This window comes from Lactuca serriola, chromosome 5, assembly GCF_051521515.1.
Source record: "Lactuca serriola cultivar US96UC23 chromosome 5, Lser_US96UC23_V15, whole genome shotgun sequence".
NCBI classification, from domain to species: Eukaryota; Viridiplantae; Streptophyta; class Magnoliopsida; order Asterales; family Asteraceae; genus Lactuca; species Lactuca serriola.
This window is the reverse complement of record NC_136412.1, coordinates 358,435,489-358,442,276: the sequence shown is the minus strand read 5'-3', so window position 1 is coordinate 358,442,276 and position 6,788 is coordinate 358,435,489. Positions and strand designations below refer to the sequence as shown.

Here is a 6,788-nt window from a genome sequence, read left to right as displayed (position 1 = left end):
GAGTTTGAGATATCTTATAGATCAGTTGAACCTAAACATCAGGCAACACAAATGGTTGGATGTAGTTAAGCATTATAACTACAATATCCTTTACTATTCGGGTAAAGCAAATGTAGTAGCGAATGCATTGAGCCGCAAGTCGGTTGGGTCTTCAGTTGGGGAGATGTGTATGAGGATATCCGTTGATTCTTTACTTATGGGATTGATCAGAGAGGTACAGGCAGAGGGAGTTCAGAAAGATAATTGGAAACATGAGAGGATCATGGGTGAGATCGACAAGCTTGTAATTGATAGTTGAGGTTTATTGACTCGGTGTGGTCGGGTTTGGGTTCCAGTTTCTGGTGGGATCAGGCAGATTGTGCTAGAGGAGGCTCATAAGTCTCGTTTTTCTATACACATAGGAGCCACCAAGATGTATCAGGATTTAAGATTGAGTTTCTGGTGGCCATTATGAAGAGGGAGATATTCTGGTATGTCGAGAGGTGCTTGACATGCACGATGGTTAAGGCTGAGAATCAGAGGCCGCATGGCAAGCTGCAGCCTCTGGAGGTTCCCATGTAGAAGTGGGAACAAATCACCATGGATTTTATCACCAAGTTGCCGAAGACGGCCAAGGGTTTTGATACTATATGGGTCATAGTGGATTGATTGATCAAGAGTGCGCACTTTTAGGTTGTCCGGGAGAGTTCTTCGACCGAAAAGTTGGCCGATATTTATGTCCGGAAGATCATTGATCGTCATGGGGTTTCGTTTTCATTGTTTCAGACCGAGATGTTCGGTTCATATCTCGATTTTAGCAGAATTTCCATGAGGAACTAGGCATAAGGTTACATTTCAGCACCACTTATCCTCCGCATACCAACAGTTAGAGAAAACACACCATCCAGACCCTTGAGGATATGTTGCGGGTTTGTGTCATTGATTTTGGTGGGAGTTGGGATTCCTACCTACCTCTTACGGAGTTCTCATCCAGCAACAACTATCACTACAACATTGGTTCTCCACCATTTAAGCTCTTTTATGGTCAGAGATGTTGTACCCCGGTTTGTTGGGGAGAAGTTGGACATATGGTCATGGAAATGACCGAAGTATTCCTTTAGACCACGAAGCTTATTCAACAAATCAAGCAGAGACTACCGACCGCTCAGAGTAGGCAGAAGAGCTATGTCGATGGGCGCCGATCAGAGTTGGAGTTTAAGCTCGACGATATAGTACTCCTAAAGGTCTCACCATAGAAGGATGTCATACGCTTTAAGAAGAGGGGGAAATTGGGTCCTCGGTATATTTGAACTTTCTGTGTGATCGCCAGAATAGGCAGGTTGGCTTATCAGTTGGATTTACCGAGCGAGCTCAATCAGATACACAACACTTTCCATGTCTCTTAGTTAGAGAAGTATGTGTTGGACATCGAGACAGTGGTTCCTTTGGATGACATTCAGGTCGATGAGCGCCTAAATTATATCGAGAGGTTGATATCTATTTTGGAAAGGAAGATGAAGGTCCGGTGCAACAAGGAAATACCTTTGGTAAAGGTTTAGTGGCAGCATCGGAGGGGCTCCAAGTGAACCTGGGAGCCGGAGACTGAGATGCGGGAGCATTATTTTGAGTTTTTCACGACGACCTACTTCGAGGACGAAGTCTAGTTCAAGTGGGGGAGAATTGTAACATCCTGATATTGAGGTACTTTTGAATGCAACCCTAAGGATGTTGAATATTACAGTCTAGCCCTTGTGTATGGAAAAGATTGCAAAACTGGCCCATAGTGGCAATTTCGTAAATTTAGGACAATCGTTGTTATGTCAGGCGTAATGGTTTAGTACGCTGGGGGTAATGCCCATTTAGCGGAACGGTGTTGTTATTATGCTTATATGGTGGTACTTATTGGGAATTCATTAAGCGTTGGCTTACAGTTTTGGTTTATGGTTTTAGGTACTTCGAATGATCGCGAGAAGGCAAAGGCGTGACCGTACACATCCTCTTGTTTATGGCTTATGATTTTGGGAGACTATGATATTTGGAAAATATTTTGAAAACCATGATTTGTAAACAATTTATGATTTTGTGTTGATTTTAAAGTTTAAATTTCTTGTGATTTTCATGGATATTACAAGTGTTGTTTATGCAAATACTTGTGAGAACGTTGCATGACACCGGATCGGATCGAAGGGGAAAACATTGCATTGGTTGTTGTGGGGAAAGGAAGTGGATGCGTAAGTTCATATAAGAAGATGTCCATTTCAAAGAAGGATAATAATTAGTATACTTTAATTTTCTATTGTCTTCGTGTATATCTAGTGTGTGTGTGTGTATATGTTTTTATAGGTTGGGTTATAGTGTGTAATAATATATTACCTTATAATGTAGATGTTATCTATAGTTATATTTTCATATACAAAGCATAATGGCTGAAGTTCGTTTTGTAGCACCGAATATATTATACGATTTTCATGTACCATAAGGTTTCGATATTTTCATCGATTTTTTGTTGATGAGAATAGAACATGTCTTTGCCACCAAACATAACTAGTCATTGATTTTGTCTTTTGCACCTAATTCTTTGATTGTATTTTAGGGTTTTAAGGATGCAATAAAGTGATGACGTCTTTTGCACCTAATTCTTTGATTGTATTTTTAGGATTTTAAGGATGCAATAAAGTGATGACATGTGGACATATTTTATCTCCAACCAACTTTTTTTTTTTTGAATTTTTCACACATACTCCTTAAGAAAACCGACACAACTCTATATAATTGCAAACCCTACTTTTTTTTTTCATTCTTACTTCTTAAATCTTTTGCTATTAATCCTTAATCAAATCCTCTATTCATATTCATTACATGGAAAAAGGAACTCAATAACAAACAATGGAGTACTCTCCAACATCAATGTTTGCAAAACCTATTTTTACTAATATTGTACCTAGCAATGATACACATCACTAAATTCAACCGAATGTGAAGGTGGAGATCATTTTTGAATATGTCAAGGATTTGAATTTGTTCTATGCAATGTCTGAGTATAAAAACGTTTATTTTTCTTTGTTACTTAGTATCATTTCCACTACTAAGGTTATTGATGGCAAGATAGAATTTTATTTTGAAGATGATGTCCAATAAGAGATATCAAAGGACGTATTTGGTAAATTGATGTTGATGGTGAGTTTTTGACGAAGATATTTTGCAGATGATTATGGATATGAGTTTCATTGGAGGAGATCATTGTTCAAATTAGAAAAAAATTTACTGCCCGCTCATTGGAATTTCATTTCTAGGGTCTTCTTGAGATCTATGACACTAATGTTATTCAATGTATATGTTGGTCTTATCCTGTATTATGTTATAGGAAATTGCACATTTTAATTAAATTTTAGCAACATTTTTTTATGAAGATATACATGGAAAATAAACAAAAACAAAACTGAAAACATCAATGATTTGACGTTTTTAAAGTCAAAAAGCGAATTTTTGATTCAGTTTTGTTTTAGTGAAAAACCGAGTCAATCTCACTGTAGTGGTCTGTTCTACGGTAAAAAAAAAGTACAATGTATTCTAAAAAAATTCTTTGAAAATGTATATTTCGAAAAAAATAATAATATGAAAGGTATTTTGAATTTTTTTTAGAAATAATGGGTTTTCAGATAAAATGATGTAAATGTAGTAACTTTTCTAAAAAAAATCTTTTTTTTTAATCACAGAATGTAGGTTGTTTTATATTTTTTTAAACTAGCTTAATTAAAATGTTAAACTATTATTATTTATTTAACTTTTTAATTAAAACCGTGGGTTTATGAGGATTGAGGGCCTCCATTTCACTATCGACCATTCAATATGATTTAGTCTCTTTCATTTAATTTAAATTTACCGGAATAAAAGCTGGTTTAGCACATTACCCTTTATCTTTTCCTTTCACTCTCACTGAAAGCCATTAGTTGGTAAAACATATAAGCTAGTAATTGGTATTCTAGATAACCGAATAAAATTAGTCCTCAGAATAAATAAAGATAAGTGGGATACTATTTGAATGCAATCTGTTCTCAGAAATAACTCAACAAGTCAATTAAGATACCCAAACATCACCACCGGAAATTTTGCATGGAAAACAAAATATTTCAACAGATATCCAATGATCCACCAGGCATATATAAGAAAGTTACCATCCAAAATGGAAAAACAAAATCTTTTGTGAACATCTATTATAATTATTATATAACACTCTTGTCAAACTTATAAAGAGATCCATTTATAACTGGTAAAATCTATAGAAATACAGTTATTTACCGTCATGAATGGATTGTGTATTCTTCACCTGAACTAAAGTAACTTGTACAGCTTTACATAAGCTTACCTGCAAGGAGAGTAGCCAAACCGTGAGTTGATCGCTGAGTCAACTCGGTATTTTGAAGGATAACCTCATGCACGAATCATAAAAATTTAGCATCAAAATGACTTAATCCTATATCAAACACTTGCATGCATACATATTTACTCGGAAAAAAAAGATCTTTCACTTTTTCTTTTTAAACGGCAAGTTAGTATATACATGGGATTGAACCCATGACCTTTTTGTTAGAAACACCTTGTTAGTCAAGTAGCCAAGCCCCAAATTGTGGTTGTATTTCTAGTGGTAATAAAACGTTGAAAGAAACAAATACCGTTACTATCTTGGTTTGTTTGAAGTTAAAATTACCACTTATTTGATGCTGATTTAGATATTTGACATATAAGTTATATGTTTGGAAGATATTTGTAGAGTCAAAGATTGTCTCTCCAAGAGATCCCTTATGAAGAGATGGAGACTCCATCAAGCACTTATAGGATCATGTCGCAACATCAGATACACTAACAATGTTAAATCAGAGTGTGTTCTAAACTCGTTGTTGAGACAATATATAGTTTTGTGGTCTTCTCAAATAATTTGATTCTGTTATAAAAGTCAATCTATCAAATCAAGTATTGAATATTTCAAAGGACAGAAAAAAAAAATACCTGTTACTCTTCCAAGCTTCCTATATATTAATTGGTGGACTGGTTTTGGGGGAATATGTTTCTGAAGCATATAAGTTCCTGGAAAGACTACGATACTCATGGATTTCATGTTCTGCCTTGTTGGTTCTTCAAGCGGCTTGAATCCGAAGACTGTTGTCCATGTTCCTAAAAGATTAGGAATGGCAGGAATGACCAGCTCCTCGACACCAAGATAAGAGAGAACCTGGAATATTTTCAGTCATTGCAGTTACAGCTTTATTAATTAGACTGAAAAATTAATTTACTCACCATATATTAATTGCAAAACGAGAAATAAATTCCGGTACAAATGTAACTTTCATTGAGAGAAATTGAAACGTACGGATTCAACCGAATGTAGTAGGCGGCGACACATTCCTTGCCACCTATAGATTTTACGTGTGCCGATAAAAGGCATTTCTGCAAGCTTCTTCCCATGAACCCTGACGTGGTCAACACATACAAATAAAATGTCTATAATTAGGATATATATACCCTTCAAATGACACCTACTCCTGCCTTGATTTATAGAAATGAATTAGAGAAATAACCTTATCGATGCTACGGATATCACTTCATCATCCTTCTCCAGGATTGCAGTGAAGAAACCACCATGATTCAGTGGTTTGAAGTTTGACCTGAAATGTTTTCAATATATATAAATGCAATTATGTTACTTAATTTGTCTTTGTCAATGATGATCTCAAAGATTGTATTTTTTTAATTTTAGAAAGTGATTCAGGATTTTTAACACCCTATCATAACAACTATTAAGTTTTTATTCCTTTTACAATACAAAAAGCATTTTTATGCAGGTCTGTCTTATGATACTCATATACATATATGTGTAGGCGGTAGCATTTGTTGGATAATCTTGATGGGTCATGGAGCGGGTCAGATGGGCAGACAGTTACTTGTTTGTCCTAGTGTTATGGAGATAAGGATTATGCATGGCAAAATATGAAGTGGAGATTATGCATAGGCCAGCTAGCAAAAGCAATTATTTTCCATGTTTATTTTTTGAACAGTTTAATTGTTTTAGTTTATAAATAGTGTAGACTAAAACATATTTCCTGGTTGCTGTGTAAATCATGTGAGAGTCGATAGCTGCGGGTTTGCAGGTGGGTTTTTAAAGGAAGGGATGATTTCCAACAACATTTATTGCCCTAAAATCTTATAGCGATACCGATAGGAGGAACTGAATTTCAAACGGCCTGCCAAAGATTTTGCACATTATGTCATGTCACCTTAATTTGTCATTCAATATTAGCAGGTCATGTCATCCCCTTTAACCCCACTTTATTATTATTATTATTATTATTTTCTTTCATATAACTACATTTATTATTGATAAAAGTTGTAAAATTATTGTTGATATGTCGTGGGTACTTTCGAAAAAGTGTTTGGTATTTCACTGTTATGAGGGCCGGATATATAATTGATTTAAAAAGACATGAAATTACCCGCAATTGTATAATAAATTTTGGATCATATCAACTCTGGTTCTGGGTTCAACGATAGGAAGGAAACATTCCTTCATAACCGAAAGTGCAACAACCAATTTGCTATTGCAATATTTGATCTTTTTGGCATCATCAGTTTCAAGATCCTCGCTCACATCAAAATGCTTAAGAATTGTGATAGAAAATCCTTCACCAACTTCAATTTTAACCCCAAGTATGGCCTGAAGAGCCTCATACATCTACATATCAACAAACAAAAGGTTAGTCACTTAATGCTGTCACACATAACCAAAAAAACAAACTAGTTCAGTAGAAGCAGAT

At 35.2% G+C, this 6,788-nt stretch overlaps 1 long non-coding RNA gene across 1 annotated transcript; it reads right to left on the bottom strand.

Annotated features, from left to right (window-relative positions):
- Positions 1 to 4,188: 4,188 nt before the first annotated feature.
- Positions 4,189 to 5,789, bottom strand: LOC145052203 (uncharacterized). Its single transcript, XR_013684020.1, has 4 exons — positions 5,556 to 5,789; positions 5,348 to 5,447; positions 4,987 to 5,209; positions 4,189 to 4,345 (listed from the first exon to the last, which is right to left on the bottom strand). It is a non-coding gene; the product is annotated as an uncharacterized LOC145052203 (long non-coding RNA).
- Positions 5,790 to 6,788: the final 999 nt, after the last annotated feature.